The following is an 18,697-nucleotide window of genomic DNA, read 5'->3' on the forward strand; positions in this document are numbered from 1 at the left end:
CTTCTGTGTAGAAAATGGTTTGCATCTACAGAGATGTAGATAGGGAAATGGGTTAAGAAATCATTTTGGCAGTCAAGGCAAAAGCTGATGAAGGCCAGACCAGGGCAGAGGCTTCTTAAAATCACATACATTGTGCGTGGTGATAGATCTAGACCATTACCTACCCAGGTGGTATATCGATGGTGGGGTGTAGTTTGAGGTGGTGTCATGTTTCTGGTCAGGTCTGCTGGGTCGACAGCAAGTGGTGTGCTGTGCACTGAAATGGGGTGTGAGCGGGAGAGGGATGACAAGTTCTGTTCTGGGCATGTTGTGACCAGTGTGCCTTTGAGACATCCAAATGGAGACACTGGGGAAGCAACTGGATATGCCATGGATCTGAAGCACAAGGTAGAGGCCTGGGCTGGAAGTACAGATTTGCAGGTCATTAGCAGAAAGCTGGTAATTCGCAGTACAGGAGGGCATGAGATCTCCAAAGGAGACGAGGAGTCAGGGGGCAGATCCCTGTGGAAACCCAGCTTTTTAGGGACCACATTCCAAATCTTGGGGCCATTGTAGAACAAAGTTTAAGTCTTGCTTTAGTTTCCTGGGGGCAGCAATGTATCTCAGGATGTCCCTATCATGACAGTGAAGCCACTGGTTCTGGGCATGGAGAAGCCAGGTGGCTGAGGAACTGGCTGTGGGAGGCTTGGAGGTGAATTACTCACTTCTCACAATTGGGGGCTTCTTAAGAGTCAGGAAGGGGAGAGGTGACTTGAAGGGATTAATCGCTTTGATCTGAAAGGCTGGTTAGAGGCAAGAGAGAATAGGTGCTATCCCAATGAGGTCATGGTGCAGGCCGCAGCATGTCTCCTGAGGAGAGGGGCAGGCCGAGAGGGGCAAGCCAGAGCCTCGCACTGTGACTGGGAGAGTCTGGGAGAAGATATGTGGGACATGGGTGCGCACAAGCCTGGTCCTGCTGTCACTGCAAAGACCTGGCTTTAAGGTGGTGCGGGGTGGGCGGGGGGTGGGGTGAGGGGAGGTTGCAGGCAGAAAGGGAAGAGAAGTTCCTAAGATTTTGACCTCAGCCAAAGTCCTCTTTTCTTTGTTTGTTTGGTTGTCTTTTGGTTTGGTTTGGGTTTTGGTCAGGTACCCAGAGTTCAAGTCCTCACTCTGGCATTTTATAAATTGTGACCCCACATAAGTCACTTCCCTTGTCTACCTCACATTTTCCATATTCTTTAATGATAAGACTGGATGGTGTAAGGCCAGATACTGTAAAACTCCTAGAGGAAACATAGGCAGAACACTCCTTGACATAAATTGCAGCAATATCGTTTTGGATTCATCTCCTAGAGTAATGGAAATAAAAACAAAAATAAACAAATAGGGCCTAATTAAACTTAAAAGCTTTTGCACAGCAAAGGGAACCATAAACAAAACAAAAAGACAACCTACATAATGGGAGAAAATATTTGCAAAAGATGCAACCAACAAGGGATTAATTTCCAAAATATACAAACAGTTCATACAGCTCAATATAAAAAAATAAACATCCCAACTGAAAAATGGGCAGAAGATCTAAAGAGACATTTCTCCAAAGAAGACATACAGATGGTCAACAGGCACATGAAAAGATGTTCAACATCACTAATTATTACAGAAATGAAAATCAAAACTATAATAAAGTATCACCTCACACAGTTCCGGATGGCCATCATCAAAAAATCTACAAATACTAAATGCTGAAGAGCATGTGGAGAAAAGGCAACCCTCATACGCTGTTGGTGGGAATGTAAATTGGTGCAGCCACTACGGAGACCAGTATGGAGGTTCCTTAAAAAACTAAAGTTACAGTTACAATATGATTCTGCAATCCCAGTCCTGGGCATATATCCGGAGAAATTCATAAGTCGAAAAGATATATGCACCCCGATTTTCATTGCAGCACTATTTACAATAGTCAAGACATGGAAGCAACCTAAACGTCCATCGACAGAGTAATAGATAAAGAACATGTGGTATGTTATACAGTGGAATATTAGCCATAAAAAAGAATGAAAAATGCCATGCAGCAACATGGATCAACTAGAGATTACCATAATAAGTGAAGTGAACCAGACAAAGACAAATACCATGTGATATCCCTTATGTGTGGAATCTAAGAAAAAGGATACAAATGAACTTATTTACAAAACAGAAACAGACCCACAGGCATAGAAAGACAAACTTATGGTTACTAAAGGGGAAAGCAGGGAGGGATACATTAGGAGTTTTGGATTAACACGTACACACTACTATATATAAACTAGATAACAAGGACCTACTATTTAGCACAGAGAACTATACTCAATATTATGTAAGAACCTATAAGGGAAAAGAATCTGAAAAAGTGTATATATATATATATATATATATATATATATAATAGCAACATTTCTCATTTCTCAGTAGCTTGTTGAGAGTGTCATCAAGTGTTGACACAGTCCTTGAAACAGGAATTGGGAGTATTTTTTTCTGATTCCTGGGCTCCTTCCAGCCCTGGCGCCTGCTAGTCTAGAATGCTTCCCTGTTCCCTGACCAAGCCCTGCTACCAGGAAGGAGGATGGGACCTCTGGACCAAGAGCTTCCTTGTTTTGCCTTCTGTGTTTCTTTCCAGGGCTCAGCCCAAACCTGGCACTCAGCAGGTGAACTCTCCCTCCTGTTCCCTCATCACTCCCTCCGCTACTGCTGCCCAGCAGTGTGTACTCACTGTTCATATACATTGCGCATACAGTACACAACAGTGTGTACTCGATGTTTATATACAGTATACAATATACAGCAATGTATATATGCTGTTTGTATATAGTGCACATACAGCAGTGTATACACTCTTTATATAGTGTACATACAATATATAGCACTGTATACACACTATTTATACACAGTGTATATACAATATACAGAATATATACACACTATTTATATACAGCACACATATGATATGTAGCAGTGCGTATACACTGTATGGTAACCACAACTCCCTGGGGGTCCTGCTATACTGGACACAACATATATGGACAGGCATTTTGTCTTCCTTTTTCCTCCTCCCAGTGCTAATCTCTGCACTCCCCATTTTTGTCACTCAGAATCAGAAGGGTTCCCCTGACTCCTCCCTTCGTCTCCCTCCATTCTCTTAGTCCTCCAGTGCTGTGTGTTCTTAATTCAAGAACATTCTTAAACCTGTCTCCCCCTTTCCACTCCTATTCTTGCCATCCTAGGTCAGGTTCCCCGCCTCCATCTCACCCACCTCATGCCTACTTCCACCTCATTGTGTATACTGTGGCCACACCGGCCTCCAAACACATTTTTAGTCATGTCCCTCCTCTGGCTCCCGTTCGCAATGAGAAAATCACACTGTGCTTACACCTGGAGAGGGCCTTAGGGATTATCATGTTCTACAGAGCAGAAAATCTGAGCCCCACAGAGGGGAAGCCAGTTGTCCAAAAGCTCACAGTTAATTATTGTGAGAGCCAGAAATATACCCAGACCTTCTAACTCTAAGCCAATGTCTAGCTGCCTCTCTAAGCTAATCAATAGAATTTTTTAAAGAGTGTATGACTTGTGATAAAGGGGCCTCTTTGCAGTATTTAGAGTCAATGCCTAGGCCTCCTGATTGTGCCTTCCACCCTGCAGTTCCAGCTCTCCTGGCTTCAACTCTTCAGCTCTCCTAGCTATTCTGCCTTCCTTAGTGTCCAGTCCCACCTCCACTGCCTGTGGCTCACCAGCACTGACCTCCAGCCAGGTTGGCCTCCTTTTTCACCCCAACCCACATAGCATCTTCCCATCTTCACATGTTTTCTCAGTCCATATTCCCTTGCCTGGAATATCCTCACTCATTTCACAGAAATGTATTTAACTCCGAATATGAGCCGGAACCTTGATAGATACCAGGATACAGAGTCTGCCATGAAGGAACCTGCTGTCAAGGAGCTTTTCATATCTGCCCTGATGCTTCACTGTCAACACTGACTCAGCCCAGAGGGGTGACTACTCCTCTGAGTCCTGTGCCTCTCTTGTTCCATAGCATCCCTCAGGTCCTGACACCTGGTCTCTGCCTCCCAGATCCAGTACCTCTGTCACATTGGGCTGGCTTTATCGCCCCAGGAATATCATCCATTCCTTGATGGCTGGGCCTGTATGTCACTCAGTTTCCCAGACTCCAGAGTATTGGGCATGGTATCCGTTTCCTATACATTTGATGACTGACTAGATCCCTACAAAGCTCAGCCCCTTGACCTTCTACCCAGCTAGATCCTGGTCTTTCTCAGGCACAATGTGCCACCAGGTGCCTAGAACTAGAAACCAAGTGAACAAGTGTCTACTTGCAAGAGAGACAGCCTGGGGAGCATGGTCGCCAACCTACCTCCTTCCTCTGTTACGCACCTCTTATCCTAACTACCTCGCCATCATGTTCATGTTCATGTAGGTAAAATGAGGATGAGATGAATACCAAGGGAAATCTGAAGGGGAAAAATAAATCCTCAAGAGCCATATGGAACCATCAAGTATAGGAGCCATGCAAAAGCACCAGGGCCATATGCCTGCTAGACGGGGACCTACGGTAGGTAGTGAGTATGTACGTGGGTTTTGGAAATTGGTAGAAAACAGCACCTCCCATGCCATCAAATATACTGAGAACTGGCTTTATGCCGCCACAAACATTTAGTGCTAGAGTACGGGGAGACTCACGTGTGTGTGTGTGTGTGTGTGTGTGTGTGTCTGTGAGATAGAGAGAGAGAGGCTTGGAGAAAGAGAAAGAGCAATGCTAAATAAAGTCAGTTAACAGGACCATACCAAAGGCTCAGGATAAGAGTTTAGTTTTATCAGTGGCTTCTAGATGACCCATTCCTTCTGTCCTCTGCTGGGAGAAGCAACACTATCTAAAGCATGCTTGAGATAGCTGACTCCAGAACAAAAACAACTGTTCTGGGTAGTGGGGGCTTATGCCAGCAAAGATTAACAGCACGTAACACCCAAAACTCATGGATTAGCTGGTGTTCACATTTTCTCTACTTATGCAGGGACTGCTACTGCAACATTGGGTTTGAGTTCTGCAGCGAATCCAAGCCAAACAATTGAAAAGCATCTAAAGAGTTGGAAGGAGAAGGTGGACAAAAGGATATGAAGCAGTTTAGGGATGAGTGAGGGTCTGGCTATCCTTGTTCACCACCGATCCCAGCGCCCAGCGCATGGTGTGAGCCCACTGCTTCTTCATGAATTAGTGGTTATCTCAGGATAATTAGCCCATACGGTCTTTCTTTTCTGCTACTAAGAACCTGAGCTGAAATCCCTCTCCAAGGCTCTCGGGGTTGCTTTGTCAGAGTGGAACCAGGCAGAAGGGATTCTTGTCCTGGGAAGGCCTAATTCCTCAGGTGTCCCTCAATGCTTTGCCCATGCACAGCTGGCCCTTCCAGTGAGTGCCAGGGCAGAGACCACTGGTTTCCAAGCCTGTCTTCTAGTGTGGTAGTGTGAATTCCCAAGATCTAGGGATGTTGGAAGGCTTTCATCTGGGTTGTGCTAAATTCCAGGTCTGAGATGTGGGACATGCCATCCTCAGGACTAGCTTGCCTGTTTCCATTTCTCTCAGTCAAGGTCTTCTGACACTGGGAGCGAGTGCCTCTCCCTGCCTTCAAATGTGACAACGACCTAGTCCATACTCCTGAGAGTGTGCTTTGCCCTGGTCTTCAGAGCCCTAGTCCACAGAGCACCTGACCATCACTGAGCATTTATTCTGTGCCAAACACTGTGCACATACTTTACATATGCTGTCCGTTATAACGCGTACAGCTGACATGCAAGTTGTGTTATCCTGTCCTGCCCATGAGGAAGCTGAGGTTCAAAGATGTTAAGTGCCCAAAGTCACCAACTGGTAAAGCTCAGAGCCCCAGTCTGAACACCACTGGGTTTTTTTTTAAAGATATGTTTCATCCTTTGTCAGATGTTGTTTCATGCATTACACCCAAGTCCGATCATTGCGTCATCTCTCTTTGACCTGGAATCTCTAACAAGAAAGGGAAGGAAGAATTAGTCCTGAAGCCCTGGGAGCTCTGATACAGGAGCCAGCCCAGGTGACTCCTCCCGCAGCTCCTTCCCAGGCAGTGCTTCCAGCTCCCCACCCGGCGCACCTTATGAGAATCGTTTCCCTGGGGACCCTGGAGTCTGGGTGACGTAGACACATGGAGAGAGGGAAGCACTGTCCACTGTAACCACCCAGTTTCTCTTCATGAAGCCTAATGGTTTCCTCACAAGCAGGCAGGACAGAGGGATGCAGCCCCCATTTTTTGCTTATATTACAATAGGTGAAAAAGCAAAGCTGCCTGCCCTGTTTACTCACAAATTCAGGCTGGGTGTGGCTCTGAGTCTAGCTTAAGTCAAGGTCAGACCTTTGCTGAGTTTAATGGGTCTCCCAGAGAGCCTCTACCCCCATAAAACAATGCTTTCTGTGTACCCTACCATGTCCATCCCTGGCCCCCCTCCCCCAGCAAGCAGAACATCCCAGAACATGTACCTCACACCCCCCACACCCAGCACTGTCCTGGATGCTAGCTTTGGACCATCCCAGATGCCAAGGTTCTAAGTCAAAAGTCACGAGCTGCTTAGGAAATCCAAGGCAGCCAGGCCTCATAAAGTGAGGTGGAGGTGGGGTCAGGGCCAGAGTGAAGACACAGTCATCCCCAAGTCCCAAAACCAAGAAGGAAGTTGCCATTCCAGGGGGTGAATAAAGCCTGAAATTTGAGGAAGGCCATGTGCATCCTATTGTGACTATGGCCTAATTAGGACGCCCCAATCCTAGGCCACTTCATGGCCCCAGGCAGGGATTCAAGATGTATAAAAGCTGTGCAGTCTCTGAGCATCCCAAACCCCTCAGCATCTCCAAGCTCCAGGTGCTCGTGAACTAGGGTAAGTCTGGCAAAGAAGTGCCTCTCCTAGAAGCTTGGCTCCATGTGGTCCCCAACTCTGCTGGGAGCTGGGGATGGAGCTCTGGGTGGTTGGTGAGAGAGAAGGGCTTTGTTTGGGCATTTGGCACCAAACTACCTGGGGCTGCAAGTCATGAGCTGATGGTTTTGGGGAGGTGGGCTGAGATGGGAGAGATGGTTCTACTAGGAGCCCTGTGTCGGAGGCTCCTGCTGGGGTGTGTGCTGTGGTCACTGTGCCTGGCCAGGTGCTGAGCATGGCTCGGTAGGAGAGGGAGGCAGCAGCTCAGGTCAGGCTTGCCCTTAAGGGAAAGGAGAATGCAGGGAGGGAGGAGAGCTCCTCAGGGAGCAGGGGTGCCGAGGCCCCAGGGAGCTCAGAGCACTGGGGACAAGAGGATGTGTCCCAGTGGCCAGGTCCTGCTCTTGGAGTCAGGGAGCACTGTTTCCACCCCTCTCTTCTCAGTGCCTATGAAACGATTACTTCCCTCTCTGAGTTTTGCTTTCCTCAATTGTAATTAAGAGTCCCGCTAAAAGGACCTTTTTATCTCTAGATTCCTCTTTCCTTTTAATTCTCTTACAGAGCGGTTAAGGCGGTCTTTGCCATCATTTTAAAGTTGATAGGAATTTATTTAATAAGTTGAAATCCTTACAACAGGACTCATCATGTGCTGGTACTCATGTGTGTGTGTGTGTGTTTGCACACACACATATGTAAGGACCTACATATTTATGTGTGTACGTATGTGTCTCTATGTGGATTTTTATATGCTCATTTAATCCTTACCAAAGCCTTTAGAAAAGTATAGAGCAGTTAAGTAACTTGATCATAGTCACATAGCTGGTTAATGGTTTAGCCAGGACTCAGATCCCAAGAAATTCTGTTCTGGATTCCAGACTTTTGCTGGGGCAGTGTATTACTTTTGGGTTTTTTTTCCACCTGTCTTTCCTTCTTACTCTCGCATCATCTCCTCTCTCTCCCTCTCTCTCTCTTTTTACATCTTCCTTTGTTTTCATTTACCTGTCTCTGTTTCTCTTCTCCTTTCTCCCTTTCCCCCTGTTCCTCCTCTCCTTCCTTCCTTCCATGTTTCTTTATTTGATGCAGAAACAACTTTGCGGGGGCTTACAACCTCAGCTACAATTTATGCTACACACATACATGCACACACACACCTTCAATCTGTGAAGCCACCAGGGCAAGGTGAAACCAGGGCAGGTGTGAACAAGGCAAGAGGTACTCCCAGGCTGAGTCTCTCTAAGGCTCCAGAATTCCTCACTTGTGTGTCTTTCCACTTTCAGCGCACACCCAGCCCGGAATGTCTCAGCAGAAGCAGAAGCAGTGCTGCCCCCCACCTCAGCAGTGCTGCCTGCCACCCAAGCAGTGCTGCCTGCCACCCAAGCAGTGCTGCCCGCCACCCAAGCAGTGCTGCCCGCCACCCAAGCAGTGCTGCCCGCCACCCAAGCAGTGCTGCCCCCCACCCAAGCAGTGCTGCCCCCCACCCAAGCAGTGCTGCCCCCCACCTAAGGACTGCTAACCTCAGCTCTGAAGACCAAGCAGCCTTGCCAGCCTCCACCCAACTTCAATGAACCCTGTCTGCTCCAACTGCCAACAGAAGTGCCCACCCCCTCAGCAGTGCCACAATTCCAAGCTGAAGTAAGCCCTGGGCACATGACCAGAGGCCCAGCCCCCGGCAGGACAGACAGCATGAAGCCCACTCCCCTCTCTCCGCCAGCCAGCAGCCAGCCCCACTCACCCCGGCTTCTGGATGCAGCCACGCTTGGGAGAAAGGCAGCCCCAGGACGGCAGCTTCCTGGATCTCCAGGTCTTATTCATGAGCAGCTGCAGTTTCCATCTCAGATGAGCATCTGGTTCCAAACCGACGAATCATCTTTGCTGACCTGTAGCCACTTGGCCCTGTCGGCTTCTTGGACACTTCGCTAGCGCGCCCGCACACTCTTTCCTATCACCCTTCATTTCTGCTCCTGGTTTCCAAACAATTAAACACAATTCCTCTGGCATTAAGGTCTCGGTTCGATGATTTCATCCGGCAGTTGTAAATTCCTGCAGCATTTGTATCCTGCTCCCTAACCCAGGACCTCAGAAGAGCTGGGCGTGTGGGTGCAGGTAGAGGAGAAGGCATGGGAGAGGCACTTCCGAGTGGAGGCGCATTTGCCAGTGTCCTGCCAGGTGAGGAGGGGAGATGGGGGCTTCTGCGGCTGCTGACACATCCCCACGTCCATGGAAAATGAGAACACCCCTTGGAAACAGGGGAGATGATGCCCGTCTAGAAAACGGAGCCGCAGAAAGAGAAAGGGAACACCAGCCATGAGCTACAGAGTCGAGTCGAGGTAAATAAACTGAAATTCAGAGAATATGTTCCAAGGGCTGATGGGTCAAAATGAATGGAGGAGAGACCTTAACAATTCTCCCACAAGGAAAAGAAAAGACCAAAGTGTCTTCAGGCCAACCACATGTGTACTTTAGAGAAAGTCTATGTAACAATCATATATCCAGAAAACACACATCCACTGTCAATCTTTTATTAAAATCAAAGGCCCCATGTTTCTCCAGCTTGGGATCCTCCTGGGCTATTTTTCCCTCACTGCCCTCTGACTTTCAATTCCCAAAATTCTTGGGGTATTGGAGTCACCTGAAAATTAAAACCCACAGGGAATCCATACTTCTTGGTTCTATTACTTCCACTACATCCATCCCTTTCCCCCAAATGCTTCTCTCACAGAATAGTCCACAAAATGAGGAATTTGAATCTTTTTTCCGACACTGGCCTCCCTTTTCTGGCCTCTGGCTACAGGGGAAAGTCACTGGAAACCAGCAGAAGTCCCCAAAAGGAGCCAGAAAGGATCATAACCTAATCTAAAAATCTGGATTTCCCCCAACATATGTTGCAGTCCCTGTAGAATTCAGAATTAGCTGAAGACTGAAGTTTTAGCATTGCTTCCCTGGTCGGATGGTCTCTTCTTCCTCCATCATCTCTTTTCATACCTTTCAGCTATGCTCCATCCATCCATCTATTTATCCATTCCAATCCATCAATGAGATCCAGCAACCCAGCGGTGCATCTTTGGTAAGCACCTCCCTCTCACGTTTGCTTAAATGTGATGGATGTTGTGAACACACAGACGCACACACGGGGCTCTGGGTCTCTTGGTTTCATGATCTCCATAAGAAGAGCAAGCGGAGGCCTCCACGATAACAAAGCACAGTTAGACAAGACGGCATCTAATTAATGGATAACTGGAAGCTACAGACACCTCAATCATGCCCTTGGAATTCAGAGGAGACAGAGAGAGAAGACTGGAGGCTGCTGAGGGGAGGAAGGAGAACCTGGCTGTCTTTGTCATCATGGCATCCAACACAGGGCTCCCACAATACATCTATCCACAAGGGACACATTAAAAAGGGGGTTCAGAATGGAAGGGCAGTGGGATTTGGGTGACAGGCAGAGCGCAAGCCAGGACTATGCAGAGCAGGAGCCAAGGCTGCGAGTGCCAGGTGTGCCCAGGAGGCCAGCCCTCCCGCGTCTCAGCCCAGGTCCATGGTGCTGAGAGCAGGTGGCCGCTGGAGCCCTCCACACCCGCCGAAAGGCAGAGAAAGCTGCAGGCTGGCTCCAGTCTCCTGACCTATGTCACGCATACATTTTCCCCAGAGTGTTTCATTCAACTGAGCTCAAGTATGACACAAAAGAAATATTGAAAAACTGTATACACATTAACTGAGCTCCCTAAAAATGAGGAGCACAGTTAAGCATTGCCCCACACTCAGACACATCACTCGGCACCATTTCCAAATATCTCCTCTCTTAACTCCTATACGTGACCTCCCCCCAAATTCTCTTTTGGATCCTTACTCTCTCTTTCCTCACCCACCCTCACCCAAAAACTTAAGAGAAGGTTTAATGTCACCTCTCCGAGCTGCACTTAATTTTATTTTTCTTTTATCTCATCATACTGGGTTTGGATCCCAGATCCATCCCTATAGAAGAGTAAATCACATAAACTAATTAGGTCTCACTTTTCTCATCTGTATAGTGGAAGGAATAATACCTGACTCCTGAGGGGTGAGGCAGAGGGGTGTTCAATGAAGCAAAATAAACAAATTGTAAATAGCACGTAATCCATAGCAAGTGTTGGATGAATGTCCACTGTTGCTTTTATTATTATTCACCACTTTCTGACAGAACAGCAAGACCCTCCCCTGATTGCCACCAACTTGAGGACACAGGCTCCACACCTTTAGCGGACAAAGGTGTGAGGGGCAGGACACATCCTGATGGAAAGGACAAGGACCAATTGTGCAGGGCAAAGGGTCTGAGGGGTGTTCACAGGCAGAAGCGAGATTTAGTCTAAGCCGGCATCACCCTGTATGGTGGTTTCCCTTTTCTTGCAGAATCTTCTCTTTTTAAACACCTGCCCACGCTAGATCCTGCTCTTGAGGCAGTCCTTGGCTTCTGTGGTGCACAGAGATCTTTCCCTTCATTGTACACAGCCAGACATGACTTTTGTAGACAGGCCTTCAACCCTGGAGGAGGCTGAGAAGCTGAGAAAACAGATACAGGGCACAGCATATGTCAAGCACTTACACACACTTATTCCACCCTATGGAAGTGGGTCCTGCTCTTCCCATTAGAGGGAGGGGTGAGGTGCAGATAAGCTCCTTACTTGCTCACAGGAACCACAGCTTGGTGGTGGTGGATCTGAGATTCAAAAGCTGCTCCAGACTCTTTGGAACACGGCAAGTGCTCTGAATGTGTTTGTGACTGGAAGGAGCATAAAGCTTGCATCGCATCTTTCCAGAATTTACAACACACCGATCCCTTGGGAAGACAAAGGTAGAAGGTTCCCAGAGTCACACACTAAGAAGTGTTTACACACTCATAGAAGTGACACACATTTGGTTTTTATTCAAATTAAATTCTGCAGGTTTGGAGACTGACACTGAGCATTGAGGACAGAAGCTGGGGCAGCGTCGCAGAGGTCCCAGCTGTCACAGGCATCGGCCTCCTAGATTCTCGAAGCTGTAGGACTGAGCTGGACACAGGCCAGGCTGGGGGCACGTGCTGGCAGGCAGGGCAGTTGGTGCAGACTCTATTTGTCCCCTGTTGCAGAAGGTGTTTAAATATTTTAACTATGGATTCAGCGACATCTGTTCATACCTGTTGATTATGGGCCCTGGGCACACTCACTCTTGCACACTCAATTTCATACACCCGCATGTATTCATTCTTGAGGCCTCACGTGAGGCCACGGCACACCACAGGCTGACACGCAATCCATCGCTGTCCATCACCTGGAAATACTTATTCGCACACCAACATGCACTCACAGACCCCTGGATGCACCAGCACACACGTGCACATTCGCATTCCTGCTCATGTGCACGGCCCCAGAGCATAGAGTCCAGACCTTTCCCCAGGCTGCTGCAGCATTCCAGCAGGTTGTCTGTCCATGGACCCTGAGTGACTTTCCAAGCACAGAGATCCCAGGATGCAGGGGATGATGCTGAGGGCTTGCAAAGAAGTGTGCCTTCCTCAGGGAAGAATACAGTCACATCTTCCAAATAAAAGAATTCCCTAGAAGGTGGTGTGATGCATGAAAAAGAAGACACACCCATCCTGAAGTCTGGCAAAGCAGGTTCACATCCTCCCTTCTTACATCCTGTTCAGTAACCTTAGACAATTAAATCTTTCGAAGCTGTAATAGGAGAATAACTCAAATGCAAAGGACTGAATTAGCAACTCAAGCAGAGATTCTAACAGGCAGTGGAGCCCTGGCCCTCCTGTGTACCTTTTCCAAAAGCCCCCTGGGAAAGTGAAGTCATCTCTCAGCCCCGCCGCTGCTGGGCACCCACCCAGCTGAGACCCAGGAGAATCCCTACTGGTGATGGATTTCAAGAGGGAGGCTGCAGCTCCAGCCACCAGGAATCCTTTGTCGGGAGCCCTGCCTGTGGGTGGGCCCCCATTTGGTTGGCTCTGGCTTCCCCTGCATGTCAGGGCATGGGCCGCAGCCTGGTGTTCTGTCACAGACGCTTGGCACAGAAGACACAGTGGGCTTGGCCTGTGCTCAGGTCTGCTGAAACCTCCTAAGTCACGGTGGTATCTTCCATCTGAGTGTGTATGTGTGTGTGTGTGTGTGTGTACATGACAAACAGAGCCTTGAAGAAAGAGAAAGAGTGATGCTAGTGAAAGTCAGTGAACAGCACCATTCCAAAGTCCCACGAAAGGCCTTTAGGTTTCTCGGTGGCTCTAGATGACCCATTCCTTCTGTCCTCCAGTGGTAGCGCAATACTGCGTAATGCATGCTTGAGAGAGCGGACTGCGCCACAAAGCAGCTCTTCTGGGCAGTGGGGGATTAGGCCACAAAAGATCAACAGGTTGTAACACCCAAAACTCATGCAGAAGCTGATGTTCACATTGTCTCTATTTGCCCAGGCACAGCTACTGCAATATTCAACTTTGAGGCTTCAGCTCATCCACATCAAACAACCAAAACATATCCAAGCAGTTGGAGGAGAAGGTGCAAAAGGGGCTGTGAATTAACTGAGGGAACAGCGAGAGTCTGGCCCTCCTTGCTCACTGCCGTCCCCAGGGCGCAGCGCGTGGCGTGAGGGCACTTCTTCTTGATGAATCAGTGGTTGTCCCAGGATAACTGCCCCACATTGTCTTTCTTCTCTGCTACTGGGGACATGAGCTGACATCCCTCTGCAAGGCTCTCGGGGTTGCTACTGTCACAGTGACACCAGGTGGAAGGGTTCCTTGTCCCAGGAAGGCCTGGGCTCCTCTGGCCTCCCTCAGCGCCTTGCCCATGCACAGCCGGCCCTCCCGGCGAGTCCCGGGACAGAGACCACTGCTTTCTAAGCTTGTCGTCTAGCGTAGCTGTTGAATTCCCAAGACCTAGGGATGTTGTCAGGCTTTGAGCAGAGCTGTGGCTAAATGCCAGACGTGAGATGTGAAACGTGCCTTCCTCAGGACTAGCTTGCCTGTTTCCATTTCTCTCGGTCAAGGTCTTAGGACACTGGGAGCAAGTGCCTCTACTTGCCTTCAAACATGGCAACGAACCACTCCATTCTCCTGAGAGTGTGTTTGCCCTTCAGAGCCCTAGTCCACAGAGCACCTGACCATCACTGAGCATTTATTCTGTGCCAAACACTGTGCACATGCTTTACATATGCTGTCCATTGTAACGCGTACAGCTGACATGCAAATTGTGTTATCCTGTCCTGCCCATGAGGAAGCTGAGGTTCAAAGATGTTAAGTGCCCAAAGTCACCAACTGGTAAAGCTCAGAGCCCCAGTCTGAACACCACTGGGTTTTTTTTTAAAGATATGTTTCATCCTTTGTCAGATGCTGTTTCATGCATTACACCCAAGTCCGATCATTGCGTCATCTCTCTTTGACCTGGAATCTCTAACAAGAAAGGGAAGGAAGAATTAGTCCTGAAGCCCTGGGAGCTCTGATACAGGAGCCAGCCCAGGTGACTCCTCCCGCAGCTCCTTCCCAGGCAGTGCTTCCAGCTCCCCACCCGGCGCACCTTATGAGAATCGTTTCCCTGGGGACCCTGGAGTCTGGGTGACGTAGACACATGGAGAGAGGGAAGCACTGTCCACTGTAACCACCCAGTTTCTCTTCATGAAGCCTAATGGTTTCCTCACAAGCAGGCAGGACAGAGGGATGCAGCCCCCATTTTTTGCTTATATTACAATAGGTGAAAAAGCAAAGCTGCCTGCCCTGTTTACTCACAAATTCAGGCTGGGTGTGGCTCTGAGTCTAGCTTAAGTCAAGGTCAGACCTTTGCTGAGTTTAATGGGTCTCCCAGAGAGCCTCTACCCCCATAAAACAATGCTTTCTGTGTACCCTACCATGTCCATCCCTGGCCCCCCTCCCCCAGCAAGCAGAACATCCCAGAACATGTACCTCACACCCCCCACACCCAGCACTGTCCTGGATGCTAGCTTTGGACCATCCCAGATGCCAAGGTTCTAAGTCAAAAGTCACGAGCTGCTTAGGAAATCCAAGGCAGCCAGGCCTCATAAAGTGAGGTGGAGGTGGGGTCAGGGCCAGAGTGAAGACACAGTCATCCCCAAGTCCCAAAACCAAGAAGGAAGTTGCCATTCCAGGGGGTGAATAAAGCCTGAAATTTGAGGAAGGCCATGTGCATCCTATTGTGACTATGGCCTAATTAGGACGCCCCAATCCTAGGCCACTTCATGGCCCCAGGCAGGGATTCAAGATGTATAAAAGCTGTGCAGTCTCTGAGCATCCCAAACCCCTCAGCATCTCCAAGCTCCAGGTGCTCGTGAACTAGGGTAAGTCTGGCAAAGAAGTGCCTCTCCTAGAAGCTTGGCTCCATGTGGTCCCCAACTCTGCTGGGAGCTGGGGATGGAGCTCTGGGTGGTTGGTGAGAGAGAAGGGCTTTGTTTGGGCATTTGGCACCAAACTACCTGGGGCTGCAAGTCATGAGCTGATGGTTTTGGGGAGGTGGGCTGAGATGGGAGAGATGGTTCTACTAGGAGCCCTGTGTCGGAGGCTCCTGCTGGGGTGTGTGCTGTGGTCACTGTGCCTGGCCAGGTGCTGAGCATGGCTCGGTAGGAGAGGGAGGCAGCAGCTCAGGTCAGGCTTGCCCTTAAGGGAAAGGAGAGTGCAGGGAGGGAGGAGAGCTCCTCAGGGAGCAGGGGTGCCGAGGCCCCAGGGAGCTCAGAGCACTGGGGACAAGAGGATGTGTCCCAGTGGCCAGGTCCTGCTCTTGGAGTCAGGGAGCACTGTTTCCACCCCTCTCTTCTCAGTGCCTATGAAACGATTACTTCCCTCTCTGAGTTTTGCTTTCCTCAATTGTAATTAAGAGTCCAGCTAAAAGGACCTTTTTATCTCTAGATTCCTCTTTCCTTTTAATTCTCTTACAGAGCGGTTAAGGCGGTCTTTGCCAACATTTTAAAGTTGATAGGAATTTATTTAATAAGTTGAAATCCTTACAACAGGACTCATCATGTGCTGGTACTCATGTGTGTGTGTGTGTTTGCACACACACATATGTAAGGACCTACATATTTATGTGTGTCTATGTGGATTTTTATATGCTCATTTAATCCTTACCAAAGCCTTTAGAAAAGTATAGAGCAGTTAAGTAACTTGATCATAGTCACATAGCTGGTTAATGGTTTAGCCAGGACTCAGATCCCAAGAAATTCTGTTCTGGATTCCAGACTTTTGCTGGGGCAGTGTATTACTTTTGGGTTTTTTTTCCACCTGTCTTTCCTTCTTACTCTCGCATCATCTCCTCTCTCTCCCTCTCTCTCTCTTTTTACATCTTCCTTTGTTTTCATTTACCTGTCTCTGTTTCTCTTCTCCTTTCTCCCTTTCCCCCTGTTCCTCCTCTCCTTCCTTCCTTCCATGTTTCTTTATTTGATGCAGAAACAACTTTGCGGGGGCTTACAACCTCAGCTACAATTTATGCTACACACATACATGCACACACACACCTTCAATCCGTGAAGCCACCAGGGCAAGGTGAAACCAGGGCAGGTGTGAACAAGGCAAGAGGTACTCCCAGGCTGAGTCTCTCTAAGGCTCCAGAATTCCTCACTTGTGTGTCTTTCCACTTTCAGCGCACACCCAGCCCGGAATGTCTCAGCAGAAGCAGAAGCAGTGCTGCCCCCCACCTCAGCAGTGCTGCCTGCCACCCAAGCAGTGCTGCCTGCCACCCAAGCAGTGCTGCCCGCCACCCAAGCAGTGCTGCCCGCCACCCAAGCAGTGCTGCCCGCCACCCAAGCAGTGCTGCCCCCCACCCAAGCAGTGCTGCCCCCCACCTAAGGACTGCTAACCTCAGCTCTGAAGACCAAGCAGCCTTGCCAGCCTCCACCCAACTTCAATGAACCCTGTCTGCTCCAACTGCCAACAGAAGTGCCCACCCCCTCAGCAGTGCCACAATTCCAAGCTGAAGTAAGCCCTGGGCACATGACCAGAGGCCCAGCCCCCGGCAGGACAGACAGCATGAAGCCCACTCCCCTCTCTCCGCCAGCCAGCAGCCAGCCCCACTCACCCCGGCTTCTGGATGCAGCCACGCTTGGGAGAAAGGCAGCCCCAGGACGGCAGCTTCCTGGATCTCCAGGTCTTATTCATGAGCAGCTGCAGTTTCCATCTCAGATGAGCATCTGGTTCCAAACCGACGAATCATCTTTGCTGACCTGTAGCCACTTGGCCCTGTCGGCTTCTTGGACACTTCGCTAGCGCGCCCGCACACTCTTTCCTATCACCCTTCATTTCTGCTCCTGGTTTCCAAACAATTAAACACAATTCCTCTGGCATTAAGGTCTCGGTTCGATGATTTCATCCGGCAGTTGTAAATTCCTGCAGCATTTGTATCCTGCTCCCTAACCCAGGACCTCAGAAGAGCTGGGCGTGTGGGTGCAGGTAGAGGAGAAGGCATGGGAGAGGCACTTCCGAGTGGAGGCGCATTTGCCAGTGTCCTGCCAGGTGAGGAGGGGAGATGGGGGCTTCTGCGGCTGCTGACACATCCCCACGTCCATGGAAAATGAGAACACCCCTTGGAAACAGGGGAGATGATGCCCGTCTAGAAAACGGAGCCGCAGAAAGAGAAAGGGAACACCAGCCATGAGCTACAGAGTCGAGTCGAGGTAAATAAACTGAAATTCAGAGAATATGTTCCAAGGGCTGATGGGTCAAAATGAATGGAGGAGAGACCTTAACAATTCTCCCACAAGGAAAAGAAAAGACCAAAGTGTCTTCAGGCCAACCACATGTGTACTTTAGAGAAAGTCTATGTAACAATCATATATCCAGAAAACACACATCCACTGTCAATCTTTTATTAAAATCAAAGGCCCCATGTTTCTCCAGCTTGGGATCCTCCTGGGCTATTTTTCCCTCACTGCCCTCTGACTTTCAATTCCCAAAATTCTTGGGGTATTGGAGTCACCTGAAAATTAAAACCCACAGGGAATCCATACTTCTTGGTTCTATTACTTCCACTACATCCATCCCTTTCCCCCAAATGCTTCTCTCACAGAATAGTCCACAAAATGAGGAATTTGAATCTTTTTTCCGACACTGGCCTCCCTTTTCTGGCCTCTGGCTACAGGGGAAAGTCACTGGAAACCAGCAGAAGTCCCCAAAAGGAGCCAGAAAGGATCATAACCTAATCTAAAAATCTGGATTTCCCCCAACATATGTTGCAGTCCCTGTAGAATTCAGAATTAGCTGAAGACTGAAGTTTTAGCATTGCTTCCCTGGTCGGATGGTCTCTTCTTCCTCCATCATCTCTTTTCATACCTTTCAGCTATGCTCCATCCATCCATCTATTTATCCATTCCAATCCATCAATGAGATCCAGCAACCCAGCGGTGCATCTTTGGTAAGCACCTCCCTCTCACGTTTGCTTAAATGTGATGGATGTTGTGAACACACAGACGCACACACGGGGCTCTGGGTCTCTTGGTTTCATGATCTCCATAAGAAGAGCAAGCGGAGGCCTCCACGATAACAAAGCACAGTTAGACAAGACGGCATCTAATTAATGGATAACTGGAAGCTACAGACACCTCAATCATGCCCTTGGAATTCAGAGGAGACAGAGAGAGAAGACTGGAGGCTGCTGAGGGGAGGAAGGAGAACCTGGCTGTCTTTGTCATCATGGCATCCAACACAGGGCTCCCACAATACATCTATCCACAAGGGACACATTAAAAAGGGGGTTCAGAATGGAAGGGCAGTGGGATTTGGGTGACAGGCAGA

The 18,697-nt window shown here is 48.9% G+C and overlaps 1 long non-coding RNA gene across 2 annotated transcripts; it reads right to left on the reverse strand.

Moving 5' to 3' along the window:
- Nucleotides 1-1,026: 1,026 nt before the first annotated feature.
- Nucleotides 1,027-16,561, reverse strand: LOC130846124 (uncharacterized). Of its 2 annotated transcripts, XR_009051515.1 has the most exons (4): nt 16,426-16,561; nt 11,613-14,356; nt 8,106-11,490; nt 1,027-6,022 (listed from the first exon to the last, which is right to left on the reverse strand). It is a non-coding gene; the product is annotated as an uncharacterized LOC130846124 (long non-coding RNA). The 2 variants fall into 2 exon arrangements; XR_009051514.1 differs by having other exon boundaries at nt 8,106-14,356.
- Nucleotides 16,562-18,697: the final 2,136 nt, after the last annotated feature.

This window comes from Hippopotamus amphibius, chromosome 1 (assembly GCF_030028045.1).
Source record: "Hippopotamus amphibius kiboko isolate mHipAmp2 chromosome 1, mHipAmp2.hap2, whole genome shotgun sequence".
NCBI classification, from domain to species: Eukaryota; Metazoa; Chordata; class Mammalia; order Artiodactyla; family Hippopotamidae; genus Hippopotamus; species Hippopotamus amphibius.